The 22,467-nt window shown below is 39.1% G+C and overlaps 1 long non-coding RNA gene across 1 annotated transcript in view; it reads left to right on the top strand.

Moving 5' to 3' along the window:
- The first annotated feature begins 467 nt into the window (after positions 1 to 467).
- The window catches only part of LOC127482976 (uncharacterized), a 176,254-nt gene continuing 154,254 nt past the window's right edge, over positions 468 to 22,467 (top strand). Inside the window, exon 1 of the long non-coding RNA XR_007908981.2 lies at positions 468 to 1,047. This is a non-coding gene — a long non-coding RNA (uncharacterized lncRNA). The remainder of the gene's footprint in view (positions 1,048 to 22,467) is intronic.

Below are 22,467 nucleotides of genomic sequence, written 5' to 3'. Positions count from 1 at the left end.
AGAGCTTGAATAAATATTTGTCAGGAATCTTAAAGGAAGAGTTCTCATATCTGAAAGGAGACTGAATTACAATAACTACAAAGTTCCATCTTATTCCATGATCATTATGGATTTAAAAATAACAACACTTAAAAATATTTTCATGTGTCATCTATAGACAAAGTTTAAGTTCAGGGTGATTACAAAATCTGAACTAGGTGAATATATATACAGGGCTGCATTCCAAACATATATTATAATATAATTATATTATATAATATGTTCTGTATCTCCAGATTTTTAATTCATGCTTTAATTTAAATTAAAATGAATTTTGAATTTATCCAATTAATACTGTGTTAGAAATGTAATAGTTCAAAAATCTAAATAACTGTATTTGAGGTTCATCCTATCTGAATTCTAGATTATGGGCATGATTATTGTCATTGAATTCTGAATATCATTAGAACTTTTTGAAATACGGCTACTGGTGCAGACATCTGAACAGTGGTTAAGATGCTGGTTGGAACTCCTCTATGCCATATTGGAGTGCCTGGTTTCGAGTCCTGGCTCTGCTCCTGATTCTAATTTCCCTGCTGGTGTGAACTCTGGGAGGCAACAGAAGATGGTTAGTGATCAGGTTTCAGCTTCCTGGGTAGGAAACCTCCACGGAGTTACTGGATCTCGGCTTTGGCCTGTCCCAACTGTGGCCTTTGTGGACATTTAGGAAGTGAAACAGGAGATGGGAATCTCTCCCTATCTGACTAAGCAAGTCTTTTTCTCTCCTGTTCATACATACATACATACATATATACATAAAATTTTAAAACATAGCTAAACATGAAATGACCCTTCTGAGAAAGGAGCTAGAAGTGTGGAAGAAAAAGATCCAGTAAGGGAGCATGGGCGACCACCTTCCATACACGGAGGCCACTCTACTTATTTCCTAGCTCCACAGTCAGGAGTGCCAACGTGTTCAATATGCTTATGTCATCTTACAGAATATGTGTTCACTTGACCATCTGCCTGAGAATGCCTCAGCTGGCTTTTCTTTTCGTGAGGAAATATGTGAGTTGTATCCTTTGTATTTGTTTTGTTTCATTGCTTTGCTTTTTGTTTTTTAATCCAAAGTAAGACTCGCATCCTTTGGTATAGAAAGTCTCTCTTTTTTACTGTCTAAAATTCATCTTTTTTCTAAACTGCCTTTTTTTTTTGCTTTTCTATAACATTTCTTTCAGTTTTTTTCCCTATATCACCCATTCTTTACTCCCTTAAACTTCTTATTGATCCTCAGCCATTCTCAAAGTTAAATAATCTGAATCTAAAACTTCGTGGCAGCATTGATAGCATTTTTAAAATTGACATGAGCAGCACTTTAAATTTTAGAGTTCTCACCCCCTTCTTTCTAAGGAACAGTAAATCTGGTTTTCAGTTTAGACTGCAAGTGTAAAAGTGACTCAGAAGACTGCATTCATTAAGTGATGAGAACGGATATTTCTTAAATCATTTTAAAATGGATAGTTATCCATTGCAATGTATCTGAACAAAAGAATCTAGCTTTTATTTTCTAGAGAAAATGGTTGGGAGAACACGTGGGAAATATTGGAGCAAAACTGGTAAGTAACATCAAAAAAAAATGAGGCTGCATCCAAATATTACTGTTGAGTCTAGAAGAGGATGTAAATTTTGGAAATTCTGCTGATTTCTCTAAATTTTAGTATCTATTCATAGACCTAAGGAAAAGATCTGACAATTTGCAAAATTTATTCCAACTCAAAACAATCTAATATTCCAAGAAATGAGTAAAATTTGTGTTAATATTGAGCCATCATTAGGAATGATGAAAACTGTTAACTCTTATTTCTTAAATAAATATATTTGAGTTAAAAATAAAAACTAATTTGTGGGTATATGGCCTAGTGGTTAAGATACTAATTTAGACACCTATATAATTTATCAAGAGTTCTTAGATTTGATACTCACCTTCAGTTTCTGACTTCAGACTTCAGTTAATGAAGACAATGAGAGGTAGCTGGTGATGCCTTACGCAACAATGTTCCTATCAGTCACAAGTGTGCCCTAGCCTGAGTCCCAGTCTGCCTGTTTCAACTGCGACCAGGGGCTGTTCCCAGCATTTGGTTAGTGTGATGAGTTAAGTAACACTTGTTTTCCCAAAACTCATACTGATGTTTAAACTCTGATGTCTTAATAATATTTGCTACCAAATTATGTGTGAAGACTTAATCTAATTATGGCATCTGAGCCATGAGTGTGGTGAGATGTTTTTACGTCACTGAGATACACCCTATAGTTCTCACTATAGGATGACTTATTTGAGCTCAAGCTCTGTCCGGCTATTAAGTCTGCTTCCTGGTTCACCATATGACCCTTCTTCCATACTTGCCATGGCCAGCCTCTGCAAGATTGCAGACTATGGGGCCCATCAACACTGACCTGCGTCTTCTGAATTGTATGCTGCAAAAAGATCTTTCCCTTCCCAAGAAATTCCTCCCAGGTACTCTAACTAAAGTAACAGTAGGACTAACACAAGTAGTGAACCAGTTGGTAGGAGCTCTCCTTCTATCTGTATCTGTCCCTCTCTCTCTTACAAACAATTATAAAATAAAAAAAAAAAATAAGTATAACACAAAAAGAGTTTGCAGTACAGCAAATTCTCAGAGTAATGTATGCGATTCTTCCTCAGACTTCCTGGGGAAAGAAGCCCACTAAGAATTCATTAGTAATGAGAAGAGACATCTTATACTATACTTATACTTATACTATACTTATACTATAAGATGCTATTATTTTCTGTAATAATATCTAATACCATACAATCTAAAGAACATTGGTATTATTTACATTTTAGATGTTTGAGATAAAAAGAAACCATTGACTGTTTTGGGAATCACGTTTCATTGAAAAAATTATAGTGCAATAATTTAAGCAGGTAGCTACCTATAAAAATATTTCCCTGAAAACTATCTTGATATAAAGATATGCTTCACATAAAAGGAGTGTCAAATGCTAATTGTATAGACCTGTATTGAAGGGGCAAATAACTGTAATTTCCTGATAACATTATTTATGACTTCCATAATATAAAATATTTTGTGTGAGTTTAGACTCTAAAACATTGAGAAGTATCACAGGAACTCACACTCTGTATTTAATACCCAAACTTCGTAAGTTGAAGTTTCCTTTTAAGCCAACCTTACCTAAACTAATATTTATTTAATTAGAGTTACATTTGTGCTTCTGTTTTAAAGTGTTACCTTTGCTCAACTCAACTGTGAACATTGTCTCTGAAACATGAATATTATCTCCAAGATCTTATGTAATTTGTTCAAGGTCGTGCAGTTAGTGCCTCATCAAACTAAAGAAAGACTGCAGGCATCTCCACCATTTGCCCACTGTTTCTCACTGAACCGCGATACCGCCTATGAATATCCAAGAATGACAGTGTATGGTGTAGAAGGTTAAGCCTTCGCTTGCAGTGTCGGCATCCCATATCGGCACCAGTTCGAGTCCTTACTGTTTTTACTTCTGATCCAGCTCCTTGTTAATGTGCCTGGGAAAGCAATGGAAAATTTCCTGAGTATTTGGCCCCCTGGACCAATGGGGGAGACCCAGAAGAAGCTCCTGGTTCCTAGCTTTGGTTTAGCCAAGCTCTGGCCATTGTAGCCATTTGGGAAAGTGAACCAACAGATGGAAGATATCTCTCTCTCTCTCTCTCTCTCTCTCTCTCCCCCCTTCTCTCTCCATATCTCTGGCTTTCGAATAAATCAAAAAAGAATAGGAGTTCAATTTTTTAAATATAAATAACTATACCTCATATTACAGTTTGACAATTTGTGGTTTTGAATGCATTTATTTATATGAAAAGTAAAGAGAGACAAAGAGGCATGGAGACCTCCCATGTGTTTGTTTATTCTCCAAATGCCCACAACTGCTTGATCTAGGCTGAACAAAAGACAGGAGCCAGGAACTAAATCCAGGTCTCCAATGTGGGTGGCAGGGACTCAGTCACTTGAACCATCATGCTGCCTCCCAGGGTGCTCATTTGAGGGAAGCTGGAATCAGATACTGAATCAGACTGAAGCTCAGGCACCCTGATAATATGAGGCATTCTATCCAACGTCTTAACCACTGCAACAAGCATTCACTCCTTTGTGATTTTATAAAAAACCAAGTGCACATCAGGTCGAAGATACTTTACTTTATAGTGAAATACTGTATTTTCTCTTTCCTCTTTACAATAGAATTAAGTGAACCAAATGTCAAGTGAAACATAAGAATAAGGTGAAGATCAATGTTACTCACATGGTCTAGTCTGTGATTGTCACCATAGCTGAAAACTGTATTTTTAATTCTACAAATGGTACTAGAAATGTGTCCCTTATGAAAGAGCCAGACAGGGTGATTTCTTCCCCTTCAATTTTTAATGATATGACAATAAAATAAAAAGTTAAAAATATAAGTGAAGAAAAGAAGAACTTACAGGAGAATTTCTCAAAGCAGAATTAACCTTGAGACTTAAGTTTCTGAGTTATGTTTTCAGAACAGAATTAAGGATAGAGAAAAAAACTGGAAATGATAAAATAAAGGGGAGCAAATTATGAATTGTTCACACATATAGGGGTGATCATGTTCAGTTACTTAAAGCAATGTGTTTTAATTATCTGAAATTGCCATGATGGTAAATTGAAAAAAAAAAATGAACAAAATTCTGTCAATGAATAGTTAATGTTTCTCCTAAAAATACAAACTCCTGACTGGTGTTGTGGCGTAGTAGGCTAAGCCTCCACCTGTGGCAGCTGTAACCGTTATGGGCGCCAGTTCATGTGCTGGCTGCTTCTCTTCTGATACAGCTCTCTGCTATGGCTTGGAAAAGCAGTACAAAATGGCCTTGCACCTTGTAGGAGAAGAAGCTCCTGGCTCCTGGCTTTGGATCAGTCCAGATCCAGCCTTTGCAACATTTGGGGAGTGAACCAGCAGATAGAAGACCTTTCCTTTCTCTCTTCTCTCCCTCTGTCTGTCTGTGATTTTACCTCTCAAATAAATAAAGAAAATCTTAAGAAAACACACACTCCTTCTAATGTACATTGTCATGATTAAACAAATAAGTAAGTACAAAAAGAAAAGGTCCATAAAAATGAGAGATTGTGAGCTGGCAAATAATAGATCTTCTGGCATAGATGTCAGTTTGTTTCCAATATTGAGCAAAGAAGGTTAAATGAGGTTTTCACTTCCTTGATAATTACCAGTAGTAGACCTGACATAGTTATTAAAAAACTAGTTATTAAATCAAATATCCTTGTATAATCTGAAGGCTGTTTTCAGCCTATTGAAACAAAATCCTTTTAAAAGTATACCACTTATTAATTTTTAAAATGACAACATAGATTATACAAATGGATACAATCACTTTCATTTGCCCTTATGTGAAAATTAAACTGCTTATGCATGCATAAATGAACCAGCAACATGGCATAACTCAGTCGCTATTTGATCAAGATGAAGTGTGTTTTCATCCTTAGTGTTTGCTACATATAAGCAATGTGGACCCATACAGTTTGCATTCCCATCTAGTGGTCCTCCTTAGGGTTCTATTAGTCATAGAACTGCAATCTTGATTAAGAGGCCATTTATTGCCAGAGCCAATTCCTGGGTCCCTGAAACAAACCTGAGTAGACAAACTATGCCCTGAGCACCATCATGTCATAGTTCACTCGGGTTGTTGCTGGGAGAATACAGAGTTCTTAATAAACAACACTCAATAAATGTCATCATAAATTCTCCCTGTAAGGAACATAGAAAAGGCAAGAGGGTATGCTCATGCTTTTATCATGCTCAGTGCTGAGCATCTTCCCTGTGTTTTGTGAGGCCTTTGTGGTCCAGTTTGATGCTGGATTCTTTGGGCTGCAGAAGCCATGTATCCTCTGCTATTTTCTTGTGCTAATTCATACAAATAAATCCAATGTGTCTCTCCCTGTTGGCCTGACAAAATAGATCAACTATACAAAAAATATTTAAAATGATGAATTAAGAGTCCAAAGATCTGGGGCCAGCCTGTGGCACAGCAGATTAAGCCTGTCTGTAGTGCTGGCATCTCAATGGTGTGATGGTTCAAGTCTTGACTGCTGCATTTCCAATTCAACTCCCAGCTGTTGCACTTGGAAAGCAGTAAAAGATGGTTCATGGGCTTGGCCCCCTGTTCCCACATGGGAGAGAGACCAGGAAGAAGCTCCCAGCTCCTGACTTGGGCCTGGCTCAGCCCTGGTCATTGAGGCCATTTAAGGAGTGAACCAATGGATGGAAGATCTGCCTTTCTCTGTCTCTCCTCTCTGTAATTCTTTCAACATAATTAAGTAAATAAATACTTTAAAAAAAGACTCAGAAGACCTGACGTGTATACCTTTCTGTACTGTTGAATAGGAAGTGAAATTTCTGACAGGATGGAGTAAAGATCTTAACATTATAAGTGATAGATTTAATCAATAAATGTAGGCTGTAGATTAGGTGTGGCTCTACAACTCTAAGCTCTATAATGGTACCCTACTTCCTTACAGGGACAGTGTTACCATTCCGATGAAAAGCAGGCTTAAGTTTTATCAAGTATGTCATAGTCTTAGAAACTTTGAGAGCAGTGGATAACGGAGGATGGTATTGTGCAGATTTATCTGTCTACCATGCAAATTATTGATATAGCTATTGATAAATCATTATGGAGTATGCTAATAAAGCTAAATTTTTAAAAACTGTCTTGTGATTGAGAGGCATACAGAACATTATTGTTACTAAAATCTAAGAAGTATTGATGATTTCTGTGTGACAGCTATTCTAAATATTTTACATACATTAACTCAGTAATACAACAACCTTATAAGATGTTATCTACTGTTGCTGCTGTCAAAATTATCATAATATTAATGTTTTTAAATGATATAAATTTAATATCGTCTCCAAGTCTGCAATGATTATGAGTCTAAAATGTGTTAGCGAAGCTATTTCCTTTCCAGAGGCTACAGGAGAGAATCTGTTCCCTTCCATTTCCAATTTCCAGAGTCTGTCAGTGTGACTTGGATTTTGGATACATCACACTAATCTCTTGTGTCATCGCATCACCTTCTCCTCTTGTGTAGGCTGTTCTCTTTCAACCTTCCTCTTATAAGGATATTTGTCATTGCAGTGAGCCCACCTAAATAATCCAGGGATGAATAACCCCCATTTCCAGATTGTGACTTAATCACATCACAAAACCACTTTTGCTATGTAATGTAACATTTTTATAGACTGCAGGGATTTGACATCCGCATGTGGGAGATAGGGGTGGCTGTTACTCTGTCAACCACAGACAACTGTTATTTCATCCTTTTATAAATGCGAAAATTGGGGTTCAGAAAGAGATCAAGAAACTTATCTAAATTATATAGCTAGGCAGCAGTAGTCTGTAATCAAATAAAGTGACTCCCTTGCTCTTGGCCACTAAGTCAATCTGCCTTTAGGCTAATGAGAGTGAATACAAACCATAAATGTAAGCTCTTAGCTGATCTGTTGTAAGCCCAAGTCTTATACTAAGAATTTCATGTCATAATATTGTGTCCATCCTGAAATGGGTTCATTAAGAGTGAATATCCTGGCTGGTTTTCCTTTGAGCCTCCTTAGTCTATGTGTCAATAAAGTCCAGTAGTATTTGAATAAGTTTTTCGAAAAATAGAATTAAAAGAAGTTTATTTTGTTGAAAAATATTTTAAATCCCTATACAGTATTTCACATTATGCATTTGCATGAACATTTTGAAAACTGCTCTATGAATAGATTTCAATTATCTGTGAGCTTATTGAAGTACACTTGCATATGCCAATCTTCCCCAAATTCCTTATGTGACACAAATATTTTGCAGGCTCAGGTGCTCTTGATACTGTGGAAAAACCAAGCTGGAGTTCCTGTGATGTCTGTACTATTTAGAGCCTGTTTTTGTGTGCCTCTAATGGCAGAGTTGCAGATTTCCCGTTCTCACTGGTGACATTTGTTAGTCTATTGTGTGTCTAAAGCATTTAGGGGATTTGGCATAAAAGTGATTGCTTGAACCTACAGCAAACCTTACCACTCAAGGGAAACTCCCAATGTGAGGTCCAGGTTTCAGCAAATTTTCCTGATTATTCTGAGACACCTCAAAATTTGAAAGTCATTTGAAGATTATGTCTTGATCCACAATATAAAGCAGTTTATAATTTTTGTCCCCAGAGCAACAAAATGGATGAATAGGAGACCATTATGCTTAGTAAAATAATCCACTCCCTAAAAGACAAATAACATCTGTTTTCCATGATTTGTAGTAACTAATAAACAGAACACAAAAAAATGCATTTTCATGAGTGAAATTGACATATTGAGACTTGATTACTGTTTATAACCCTGTAAGTTCTTGAGAAACAGTTGTTTTTTACTTAAAAAAAAAGGAGTACATGTTTATTTGTATTTAGTTTAAAGGAAAAATAACAAAGAAAGAGAAAGAAGGGGAGATCCACTGACTCATTGCCCAGATTCTCACAACAACCCAGAACTGGGCCAGGCAGAAGCCAGGAGACAAAAATGCAATCAAGGTTTCTCATGTGGGTGTCAGGAACCACAGTTCTTTAGGCATCATCTGCTGCCTCTCATGCTGTGGATTAGCAGGAATCTGGGTTGGAAATGATGTATGACGTTATCGTAGCCACTCAGATGTGGATTGTTTGGAATCCCAAGCAGAGACTTAACTCACTCTGCTGCAATGCCTGCCTCTTTGTAGTGTCTTTTGGGGATAAATCTTACTATCCTAAATAAAGAAATGCTGCAGACAACTATTGGGTAGAGACTAAGGATCTTACTAAACATCTTAAATGTTCTGAACAGCCCTGAAAACAAATAGTTACCTGTCCAAAAACAATCTTCTAAATTAATGTAGAATGATTATGAAAAACTTCATTGTTTGAACAAAATCCATTCTTCTCCATGCAAGTGTGATACTTTGAATTAACAACTGCATTTACTTTTGACCTCAAGATGAAGAAAAAAAATGTCAAGGAAAGAAAAAAAAAGGAAAAGAAAAGCAGAAAATAAATGGGAAAGATTTAAGCACAATTTCATAAAAAGTTAAAAGTATATACTCTTGTCACCCATAAAGGAAATGGTTCAGTAGTCTCTGCTTCTATAATTGTGCTTCATTACCATCATAAGATTGGTGAGAATTCTCCAATGTGTTAAATGACAGAATATGACATTTACAAACTTTTACAGTCAATAGTCAATTACAGAATATCTAATATACATTTTAAGTCATGGATTTATCCCTATCAATAAATTAATCTATTCAATTCCAATTCCCTCATCTATTAAATGAATGCCAATTTCATGAACTTAAGTATCACATAGATTCTTGTATCCCTAAACAACATGGACTCTGATATTTGTAGGTTACACAAACTTTTTTGGTGGAAATATTTGTATTTATTTTTTGTATTGATTTATTTGAGTTTTATTTGAAAAGCGAAGTTGGGAGTGGTAAAGAAAGAGAGGAGAGAGGTTTCTCATTTCCTGGATCACTCCACAAAGGGCCACAGTGGTCAGGGCCAGGTCAAGCTTTAGCCAAGGGCCTGGGAAATCAAACTGAATCTCCCACAGGGGTACCCAAGGATGTGAGCCACAATCTTCTGGCAGGAAAATGGATCAAATTGGTGAAGCCAAGATTTGGACCAGGCACTCAAATATAGAATACAGGTGTCCCAATCAGCACCAACCGGCTTCCCACAGAAATCTTTTTAAATAGTTAACCCGTACCTCTACCATGTTTAGATATTTATAAACATTCTTCTCTTTTTTTCCATGACAAACCTACGAGGAAAACAATATATTTCTTATTATTCTGAAGAGGTTTACACATGCTCTTGACTTCCTAGAAATGGGAAGATATTAATATAAACAGTCAAAAAAGAAATCTCTGCTGGCTCTGGTAGAAAAATGACAGAAGACTTTGATTATATATCCTTTGTCAGTGATTTCATATATCTAAAAAGTGAGAACCTAAGTAATAATTAATATTTATTTTGAACAGCAGAGAAATTAAAGAATGAGCTAATACATCCATTAAGTAAATCATCCAACACACATTCTATCCTGATTTATGATGTTCTAGATGTGAGAAACACGAACACAGAGAAGAAGAATCCCACACTTCGTGGGTGTTACTATTCTGGTGGAAACAGATACAGGTTTCTTCAGAACAGAAAATAGGAATTAATTCACACTTTGGAAATCTGTGGAAAGCTTGTAAAAGTCCTTGCACTTCATATAGAATGTCGAGTATGCTGAATCCATTTCTTCTTATTGCAAAAGTCTGGGTTATATAAATGGATTGGGGTGGATATTGGATTACCCATATGCTATTGTTGAGTTAACTGAAGATAGATGGCAGTGGATGATGAAATGTTACATTGAAGAATGGAATATTATTTTGCCTAACATAAAGATCTTATTCACCTCTATGTGCTGTATTCAATTATGGTTCAGGGATACATTTAGAAATTAAATTTATTGTCTCAGTTCTATTTTGTGTATCAAAAGAAGAGCCAGGGGCAAGCATTTGGTACAGCAGTTAAGACACCGCTTGGAATGTTTTCACCCTATATTGCAGTGTCGGGTTAGAGGCACCACTCCCCTACTTCCAATCAAGCTCCTGCTAATACACGCCCTCTGAGGCAGAAGGTGATAGGTCCAGACCTTGAGGCTCTGCCACACACATAGGAGAACTGGAATGGACTCCGAGCTCCTGGCTCAGTTTGGCACAGTTCTGTCTATTGGAAGGCATTTGGAAAGTGAACCAGTGGATCAAAAATCTCTGTGTCTCTCTGCCTCTGTTTCTCTCTATTTTTTTACCCAATAAAAGTGAAAAGAAATATTTTTAAAAAGGTAAACTGTGCTTAAACATCTTAGTATAGACTATTATTAGAAATAATGTACTAATTGTGTTGTTTTATCAACTTACCCTTAATTCTGGGTTCCACTTGCATGTTACTATTATCCAAAGTTGGGATTAGATATCTAATGTGTTTAAATAAATTATAATCAAATAAATAAATAATAAATAATAGAAATAATTATAGTGTTTCCAGTGAAGTCGCATCTAACAAGTTTTAGGTTTTATTTTATTTTGATTTTTTTTTCATTAATTCTCATAGTATCCTTGTAAGGCAGTGTCATTGGTTCAATTTTTCATATAAGGTAATTAATTTCTTCATTGAATTCCTACAAATGTTACCAGATTTAAGATTAAAACCTAGATCTATAAGTTGTCAAACATGAAAACAGATAGTTATGGGTTTTGAGATTTTTTTAACTTACATATTTTAGTCAGTGGCCTTATATTCAATCTGAGGGACCAAGCAATAATAATGATAATCATATGACAGAATTTCCAAAAAGCCATGGAAATTGTAAGTAAAGGAAAGTTTATTTTGCTGCAAAAAGTTTTAGGGGCCAATGCTATGGCACAGTGGGTTAAAGCCCTGGCCTGCAGCACAGAAATCCCATGTGGGTACCGGTTGGAGTCCTGGCTGCTCCACTTCTAATCCAGCTCCCTGCTAATGCACCTGGGAAAGCAGAAGAAGATGACTCAGGTCCTTGGGCCACTGCACGCATGTAGAGACCCTGAAGAAGCTCCTTGATCCTGGCTTCGCTTGGGCTGGGTGCTGGCCATTATGGTCATTTGGGGAGTGAACCAGCGGATGGAGGACCTCTCTCTATCTCTACCTCTCTCTGTAACTCTGTCAAGTAAATACAATAAATCTTAAAAAAAAAAGCTTCTAAAAAAAGCTTCTAAAATCCATGCATAGTTTATTCCATAGTAAACATTTTCCATGAAATTTTAAAGATTCCTCATCATCTGGTTATATAATTTATAAAACTAATTAAATGTTCTCAAATTAAATATTTCCTTACAAATTTTTAAGGATGCAGTGTCTATATTTTTGTAGTCATAAAGATTCATTAACTTGTTTGGACATGTATGTGATTGTTCCTCCTTGATGGCCAAAATAATAAACTTAGAACCAAGTATTGTTTTTGACACAGTGGTATTGAATCAGCACAATAGAAAAGTGGTAGAATGTGCAAACATGTCTCTAAGTAACCCGGTTACTTAACTTCCCAAAGGATTTCTCTGTACATATGAATTTATTTTGACATTTGATACTAAATCATTTTATTTTTACACAAGCATAACTTGTTCTTGCTTTAGTGGGAAAAATAATAAATTATTGTTGTGACTCTTATTTTTTAATACTTTTGGGCTTACTGAAAATCTGGGTACATACAATATATGTTTTAAAAAGTGTGCAGTAGCTCTAATTCATCTACTGCAAAAAAGATGCCACAGGCAAAAGCTATTAAAAGAGTCTTTGTAACTCTGCAAACGTTACCTGGGTTTGTAAGGTAGACCATTAAAAGGTAATTTGCTACATGTGGGTAGAATGGCAAGACACATAACATTTATAAATATGAACAATTAAACTGAAAACTGCCGTTTCAGTTATAGCACTCTACTACATGACTTTCAATCTATAAATATAAAATTTATGTTATGTTTAAAAGGCAACAAATTATTTTGTGTGAATGGACAATTCCCTAGAATGAAACTTGAAAGAGAAAAATTAAAGATTTATTTATTTATTTGAAAAGCAGAGTTATAGAGAGGGAGACGCAGAGGCAGAGAGAGAGAAATTTTCCAATTGCCAGCTCACTCCCTAAATGACCTCAACGGCCAGGTCTGTGTCAGGAAATAGGGGTCAGGAGCTTCTTCTGGGTCTCCCAAATGTGTGACAGGGGACATTTCAGGCAATCTTTTGCTTCTTTCCCAGGCGCATTGGCAGGGTGCTGGATCAGAAGGGGAGCAGCAGGAACTTGAAGTGGTTCCCATATGAGATGCTGGTGCTAAGCAGAGGTTTAACGCACTGCACCTCAGAGCTAACCTCGAAAGAAAATGAATGAAAGAAAAAACGTAGAAGTACTATTCATTAAAAAATACGTTGAAATTTAAAGTGAAAATTGTATTTATAGTTTTTAATGTGGACATCAGTGGATTTCAAATGCTCTTAGTACAAACATACACAGAAGTCATGGCTTTACGTTTTAAACACCAGAATATGGAGAAGAAACTGTAATAAAAATCACCATAAATTCTTGAATGCATAATTTTATTAATAAACATTCTCCAGTATGCAATTTTTCTTTTTATACACTTATTATTGATGCATTCAACATGTAGGATATCATTCTCTCTGTTAAGGTGATTGATGTATCACGAAAACATGTTGAAAGGATGGAAGCTGAGAGTCACTGGCAGGTGGAACAGGAATTTCCAGTTACATAAAGGGGCATTATCTTATTTGCACGGTACTTTGCAGCCACATTAACCTACACACAGTACCCTGAGTGCTCTGTGTTCAGACAGACATCTTATTCAAATGTCAAAATGTTTGGTCTGTGTGTTTCCCTAACTTTTGTTTGCAATCCAAGATAAGCATAACGTTATCCACTTAAGAAATATTACTTTCCCACTATCTTCCACCTCAGACTTCATAAGAATCCTTTACTGGCAATTCCATAACATTTACCTACATGATAACAGTTATCAAACTATATCATAAACAGTAATCTTTACTTTTCTGAATTAAAATCAAAATCCCTTTAAATATAAAACTCCTTGAAGATGAGGATTATTCATTTTATATCAGAAATAGTAGCAATTGGGGCCGACGCTGTGGTACAGTAGGTTAACACCCTGGCCCGAAGCACTGGCAACCCATATGGGTGCTGGTTTGAGATCCAGCTGTTCCACTTTTTGTCCAGCTCTCTGCTATGGCCTGGGAAAGCAGTAGAAGATGGCCCAAGTCCTTGGGCCCCTGTACCCATGTGGTGTGGGGAGCAATTCGGACTATACTGTTACTGGAATTAAGATTTATTCTATGCATCTGCTCTCCCACAATATGGCGCTGGGAGAGAAGTAAACAGCTTCTACCCAGCTGCCTCTCACCAACTTGACAAGCTGCAGGAGCTGCTCCTGATTGGAGGAGAGCGGCGTGCTCGGCGTGTGGGCAGCCGAGTTGGGATTGGCGGAGGAGGACTATATAGGAGGAGAGAGACGGCATAGTGGTGTGGGTTGGTTGGAGAGTGCGTTGGAGAGTTCGTGGGGGAAGTTCGTTACTTCGTTCTTTCTCATTCCTCTCTACTCATTCTTGCTTTGGGAGTTTGCTGTTTACTTATTCTTACTTTACTATAGAAAGGACTTGTAAAAAAAGGGAACAACAAGCGCCCGATCCGGTGCGGCTCCTCCGCGTGCGGAGGAGCAGCAAGTGGTGCCGTGACTCGGATAGAAAACTTAGGAGGGAAGAAACGTGACTCGGATAGGAAACCTAGGAGGGAAAGACCGGGAAGAAGTGGGAAATTACTGGAGAGAGAGACTAGCAAAGAGCCTAGGGGAAGGCCGGACGGAAAGAGTGCCAGTGAAAAGCTAGTTAGAACCTAGGAAAAAAGCCGCGGGGGAAGAAAATTAGAAGCTAGGAAAGAGGTATTAACTGGGAACGTCTGGGAGACTCAGTCTTCCATTACGCCCACTGCTCCAACATGTCACAGATGGTACGGACAATGGAGTTCTTTGGCTACTCTTTGCCCACTGGCTACCTCTTCCTCCTGCTGGGCACCATCCTCTGTTTCTCCCTAAAGATCATCCATTATGGGCTGAATGTGGTTTCTCTCTCTCTCTCTTCCTACTCCCCACCTCCTCGCAGCTTTTCCTCTAAGCAAGGGAAACGAGGGGGGAGGAAAATTCATGCATTCGTAAGAGCAATCGTAGAGACGTCCCCCTGGTTTCTACAGCAGTGGAGGCAGGTGGGACGGAAAATGCGCGAGGCTGGGGAATCGATAGAAGTGCTGAAGCTGTGGCAACTCGTTGATCAGGTGCTTCAGGACCCCACGGAAGGGATCGAGTTGTTGCTTAATGAGAGGAGTGAATTGCAGGAAGAATTATGGCAGGGCAGCCAGGCGAGCAACTATTATAACGAACAAGTGAGAAGAAAATCAAAGAAGGATTTAGAGAGCCAGGAAGCTTATGGGGGGGAGAAGGAAGCTGAGGAGGGAACCTCGCCCCCGAGAGAGATGCCTGGCCATACAAGGCTGGCAAATTCAACCATAAAGGATGAATCACCACCCCGGTATCGCCCATTGGTACTACCAAAGTTTCCTCCTGTAAAGAAAAGCCCCTTTTTTCCCCATGAGATTGAAGAAGAGTGGGAGGAAGAAGGAGTGATGGAGGAAGTAGGTATGCAGGAGGAGCTAGAAAGGCCAAGAACCGAAAACAAGCAAAGGGGAGCTGTTTATAGAAAACCTGCTTGGGAGCAGTACCAGGAACCAGGCCAGGTGTTTCCTGTAATTCAGGATCCACAGGGAAACAGGGGATGGACGCCTCTTGACCATAAATTACTTAAAGAGTTGCAGCAATCAGTACAATTGTATGGGCCCCATGCAAGTTACACTCAGGCAATCCTTGATAACATTGGGCAGCAAGGCCTAATACCTGAGGATTGGAGAAACTTAGTAAAGGCGGTGTTAGGCGGGGGTGACTTCCTCTTGTGGTTAGCTGCTTATAAAGAATTTGCGCGAGAATATTCAAAGCAGAACTATCAAACAGGGAATCAAGCATGGGATGAGGAAATGTTAAATGGAGAAGGGCGATTTGCCAGTCCCGATGAGCAGGCCCGATTACCAACAGCTGTCCTCTTACAAGTGAGAGAGATAGCAAGAAGAGCCTGGAAGGTGATACCCAGAAAAGGAGAAGTAAGACACAGCCTAACTAAGATAGTACAGGGCCCTACCGAACCTTACGCTGATTTCGTGAACAGATTAATGGAAGCAGCAGGAAACATTTTCGAAACCGTGGAAGAAGCAATGCCCTTAGTCAAAAGATTGGCGTATGAACAGGCCAATAAAACATGTCGGGAAGCTCTTAGACCATGGCAGCATAAAGACATCCCTACCTTTTTGAAAATCTGTAGGGATGTCATGGATGATGTAGTTTCTGGATCACATGCTGCAGTAGCAGTGACCCGACAATTTAGACAGAACATGAGGGGACGAATATGCTTTAGATGTGGTCGAGAAGGGCATCTAATGAGGGAATGTAGGGCCAGATTTCCAGCCCGAGATCGGCAGGGCATAGAGAACTCGAGAAGACCAGGCCTTTGCCCACGCTGTAGAAGAGGGAATCATTGGGTCAGTGAATGTTACTCTAAAATGTATAGCACAGGCAATCCCCTGAGGATGCCAAATGAGCCGGGCCCCATAAGAAGATCAGGTGTATATGGTCAACAGCAAAAAAACGGAATGTGGGCCCCTGCACCCCGGGGCCAAAACAATCGGTGGGTGCCACGGTCCCAAAACCAAATATTTACCGCGCAGAGTTACGAGCCACCGAATATTCGGTACTAACACCTCAAATGGGGCCACAAGCCATAGAGGTGAGGGCAGAAACAATTTCAGCGGAGCATAACGGACTTGGAATAATCGTAGGAAAAGAAACAAATGCTTTGAGAGGCCTAATGGTCATCACCGGAGTCATTCAATTACCTTTTGATAAGTTAAAAGTGCTAATACAATCTACAAAGGGTATTATTCAAATCAAACCAGAAGAACCTGTGGCTCAAATACTAATCATGATTGGAGCGCAGGATGTTAATGGACCCCAAGGGGAGAAATTTGCAGCCTTGTCCCTATCTCTAGCAGATCGACCTCTGTGGACCTTAACCATTAGAGGAAAGTCAATTCAGGGCCTGCTAGACACAGGTGCGGATGTAAGTATAATTTCGGAAAATGATTGGCCGAAGTCATGGCCCCTTCAGCCAGGAGATAATACTTTAGTAGGCCTAGGTGCGGCCATGACACCATCAAGGAGTGCTCAGGTGCTTCATTGGCAGGATCAAGAAGGGAACAAGGGAAATGTGCAACCTTATGTTAGTGCACTCCCCATCACATTATGGGGAAGAGACATTTTAGAACAATTGGGACTGACGTTAACAAATGAGGATCAATTGGAGAGTTCTACAGGACGGCGTATTATGTATAAAAAGGGATATCAGGAGAGAGGATTAGGCTCCAGAGAAGGCAGAAGGGACCTAGCCCAGCCCAAAGGCGATTTTAAAAGACAGGACACGGGTTTTTCGTGGGGGCCACTGAGATGCAGCCGCTGCCATTGTCATGGCTGGACAACAAGCCAAAGTGGATACCACAGTGGCCCCTTACCCAGGAAAAGCTGGCTGCGGTAAATGATATAGTGTCACAACAATTAGAGGCAGGCCATTTGCAACCATCAACCTCCCCATGGAATACGCCAATATTCGTGATAAAGAAAAAATCAGGGAAATACCGGTTGTTGCATGATTTACGGGCTGTTAATCAGCAGATGCAACCCATGGGGGCATTGCAACCCGGACTCCCGGTTCCTACTATGATCCCAAAGCATTGGCCACTAATAGTACTCGATCTGAAGGACTGCTTTTTTAGCATACCTCTACATGAACAAGACACTCAGAGGTTTGCTTTCACCGTACCTTCCATTAATCAAGGTCCCGACAAAAGATATGAATGGAAGGTGCTTCCCCAAGGAATGACTAACAGTCCTGCCATATGCCAGCTATATGTTGACCAGGCAGTAGAGCCGGTTCGACAACAGCGCCCAAAAGTACAAATTTTACACTACATGGATGACTTGTTAATAACGGCTGAAAGTGAAAGTCACCTGATGGAAGCATATAAGCAGCTGCTATTATATTTGGAAAAAGTTGGGTTACAAGTAGCGCCAGAGAAGATACAAAAAGGGGAAGTAGTACAGTACTTAGGACTTAAAGTAACTTCTGAAAAGGTAACCCCATTAGAATTTGAAATTGCAATAGATGGGTTACAGACCCTTAATGACTTCCAAAAATTATGTGGCAATTTAAATTGGTTGAGGCCCTATTGTAAATTGACTACCGAAGATATGATGCCATTATTCAATATTTTAGAAGGAGATGCCCAGCTTGATTCCCCTCGTAGATTGACAATAGAAGCCCGCTTGGCGTTACAGAAAATTGAAAAACAAATTAAAGCAATGCAGATGGAAAGATGTGATCCACAACAAGCCCTAGAAATATTAATTTTTATGGAACAGCTGTATCCCTTCGCAGTCATTTGGCAAGGAGGACCCTTGTTGTTTGTATACCCACATTCACATGCACTGCGTGTACTATACACCCAAGGCATTGCGGTGGCCGATTTAATATTAACAGCAATAAAAAAGGCGACAGAAATGGCGGGGAAGACTCCAAAGCGATGTGTAGTTCCCTTTGCTCAAGAGGCAGTAGAAGCCTTTACAAGGGAATGCTGGCAATGGGCATACATAGTTCTCATTCTACAAATAGAGATTGACAATCACTACCCTCGCCATCCATTTGTTAACTTCTGCACACAGGTTTCAATAAAACGGGTGCAGAAGGTGCGAAGGGATCCAATTCAAGGGGCAGTTACCGTATTTACGGATGGAGCTAAAGGCGGAACAGGAGCAGCTATATTTAACAATCAACGATATTTTGTTTTAACAGCATCCCCTTCTCCACAACATGCAGAATTAGCTATTATCGCAACAGTATTACGCAGAGAGAGTGCACCCATGAATATTTTGTCTGATAGTGCATATGTGGTGAATGCAGTTCAGATGCTCGCTACACAGTGCCTTATTCTTAAATCCTCCTCAGTCTATTCTTATCTAAGTGAAATTCAGGGGTTATTAAATCAAAGAGAGCATGCTATTTACATAGGCCACATAAGAGCTCATTCTAATTTACCTGGCCCACTTACTCGAGGAAACATGATGGCAGATCACTATTCAAGATTCTTGCTTGCATGCACCGCTTTGGAACAAGCTAAAGAGTATCACTCTAAATGGCATGTTAACACCCACACTTTAAGTTTTAAATTTAATATTCCCCGCAAGCAAGCGGAAGATATTATTAGATCCTGTGAAAAGTGCGTTGTTACCATAGTTCCAAAGATTCCTGCGGGAGCCAATCCCCGTGGCCTTAAACCAGGACATATCTGGCAGATGGACGTTACACATATCCCCTCTTTTGGGCGACAAAGCTGTGTTCACGTCACTGTAGATACATACTCAGGTGTAATTATGGCCACAGCCATGAATAAAGAAGGAGTACAACAAGTAATCCAACACTGCTTGCAGGCTTTTGCAGCCTGGGGAGTTCCTCATGTGATCAAAACGGATAACGGCCCAGCGTATACATCAAAGCGTTTTGCTGCATTTTTGAAAGAATTCGGAATCTCCCATATTACCGGTATTCCATACAATCCACAAGGGCAAGCTGTGGTAGAACGCGCTCACTTATATTTAAAAAATTTAATAATTAAACAAAAAGGGGGAATAGGGGAAATGGCCACATCCAACAAGGATGTCTTGGCCCTAGCTCTTTATACAATTAATTTTTTGAACAAGAAAAAGAACGGTAAAACACCTGCAGAAATGCATACTCAATCAGCTGATAAGGAATCAATACAGTGGGTAATGTGGAAGGATTTACAGGACAACCAATGGAAAGGCCCGTTCCCCTTACTCAGAAGAGTACGAGGCGCCGTTTGTTTTTTTCCACAGGGTGCGGCACAACCAATATGGACCCCTGAGAGAAGAATTCGGTTGATAAACCTGCCAGCAGAAGATCTAGAAGAAGAAAACTCCATTTGAGGAAGAAAACAATGAATAACCAATCCCTGGGATCTTTGGAATACGGGACATTTTTCAACAAACTCTGAAGTAGCACGACAAACAAGAGTCAATAGCATAAAGATCACACTGAACTTTACACAGGCGCGTATCAACGCCAAAAAATAAAAAGAAAGGGGGATCTGTGGGGAGCAATTTGGACTATACTGTTACTGGAATTAAGATTTATTCTATGCATCTGCTCTCCCACAATATGGCGCTGGGAGAGAAGTAAACAGCTTCTACCCAGCTGCCTCTCACCAACTTGACAAGCTGCAGGAGCTGCTCCTGATTGGAGGAGAGCGGCGTGCTCGGCGTGTGGGCAGCCGAGTTGGGATTGGCGGAGGAGGACTATATAGGAGGAGAGAGACGGCATAGTGGTGTGGGTTGGTTGGAGAGTGCGTTGGAGAGTTCGTGGGGGAAGTTCGTGGGGAAGTTCGTTACTTCGTTCTTTCTCATTCCTCTCTACTCATTCTTGCTTTGGGAGTTTGCTGTTTACTTATTCTTACTTTACTATAGAAAGGACTTGTAAAAAAAGGGAACAACAAGCGCCCGGTCCGGTGCGGCTCCTCCGCGTGCGGAGGAGCAGCAATGTGGGAGACCCGGAAGAAGCTCCTGGCTTCTGTCTTTGGCTCAGCACAGCTCCAGCCGTTGCAGCCATTTGGGGAGTGAACCATCAGATGGAAGACCTCTCTCTCTCTCTTTCTCCCTCTCTCTCTGCCTCTCCTCTCTCTGTGTAACTCTTTCAAATAAATGAATAAATCTTTAAAAAGAAAGAAATACTAGCAATCCATCATAGTAGTTAACATTTTATGATACTTAGTATTTTAGAATTAATGATGATTTTGGTTTTCCTTTCAATGTTGCTGCCTTGCCTATCCAATTAATAACATACAAAAAGATGTCTATTGACTTAGCACACTATAAGTTTGGAAAACTGTTTGTTTGTTAGGAAACACCCTGACAATGCATATACATTTATGTATGTATTAGTATACCTACATTTACACATGTGTAGCTATACACACGTGCATATTTTTACATAGAAATGTATTTGTGTCTATATAAATAATATGTGTTTGGCTTTCTTATCAAATGAGTAATCAAACATTTTTGTTAAATCACAGTACCTAACATATGCTTGATCTTTGGACCCTATTTAACAGGAAAAAATCAAAGATGTGGTTGAAATTTATTTTTAAAATGTTAAATAAATTCTAAAAATTCACCATGACTACACATAAAAATATGTATTTATTTAGATGAGGATTATATGAATTATTATTTTTGTGATAATAAGCAATTTTATTCAGTAGAATGATATCTGTGGGAAATTGCCATTCACTACAAAATTAATGAAACATAAAAATATCTATCCTTACAATCTAATGCATTTTTAACTCAACACAGATATTGAGATTCATGTTTTTATTAAGTGCAACTTGATCAAGTTTCAGCATGCATACATTACTGTTTTCTGTCAATAATTGCAGAATATATTGTTACCTGCACTATCATCAGGGATTTATTGTGAATATGAAAATGGAAGGAAAAAATATGAATGCTGATATGGTACCTATGGAGGATGCCAAGTTGTTGCTTTTTATGAATACTTCTTTGCAGATGCTACATGAAGGTTCAATGATTCCCATGACTTCTTTACAATTTGGACTGCAAAGAGTCTATCCTGGGAAAAATTATATCAAATAGATCTAAAATATTATGGTAAAAGGCTTGCAATGCTATTACTCATGATTGTAGGAACTGAAGTCGCTTTGTTGGTGAGCTCTGAGGAGAAAATTATCCTTAGGCATAGTGAAATAGAATGTTCTTATATGAGCAAAAATAATTAAGGTATACTTGTTGGGTTATTTTTCCACAGGTGTGTGTGTGTGTGTTTCTTTGAACTTAATTTTTAGTACTAATGTCTTCAGAAAAACTGCATTTTGACATATGTATGGCTCACCGAAGTATTAAAATATAAACAGATTTTTGCACATCCTCGTGATCTCTTGTCCCTATCCCCGTATCTGGGGAATGGCTGGGTGTTATTTTCTATTTTTTATTGCAAGTCTTACTCCTAAAAATGTGACTCTGGGGCTCAGTGGAACACCCAAGGCTTATACAGAATCTCAGGGATCTGTGCTCTGTGGGAACAAGGTCTCCAGTCACCATTTGTTGTAAAGCCAGAGTCTTGAGTGAGATGCAAGATCGGTGTGGTAGAGCACCTCTGCCTACAGGAAGGGGGAGAAGTAAATGGAGCTGACTTGCTCGGTTGCAGGCCCAGCTTGTCTCACTGCCAGGGTGAACCAGTGGATCCACAGCCAACAGTTATCTTATGGTGCCCACACACTTCAACTACTCAGGTGGTTGTACCATCCAGCATACCAATTATTGCTGCAGTGTGTTCTCTGTTACCACCATGATATCCATCCACCATGTGCAAGGACCTTTAAGTTTCCATAGCCAGTGGGTGGGTGCACAAGAACCCAAAAATATCCCTGATTTTCTTAGCTCAGGGACTTTCACCCAGAACTCCCATGTTCATAGGAAACAAAGTACATGCTCATCACTCAACAAATTGCCATGTCTCTGGCTCCTGTGGTCTCCAGCAGGAGCAAGACTACACAGAGTTCACTCATGCAGAACAG

This window comes from Oryctolagus cuniculus, chromosome 4, assembly GCF_964237555.1.
Source record: "Oryctolagus cuniculus chromosome 4, mOryCun1.1, whole genome shotgun sequence".
Taxonomy (NCBI): domain Eukaryota; kingdom Metazoa; phylum Chordata; class Mammalia; order Lagomorpha; family Leporidae; genus Oryctolagus; species Oryctolagus cuniculus.
Note: the sequence above shows the minus strand (reverse complement) of the source record. Positions and strands in the feature narration are given on the sequence as shown.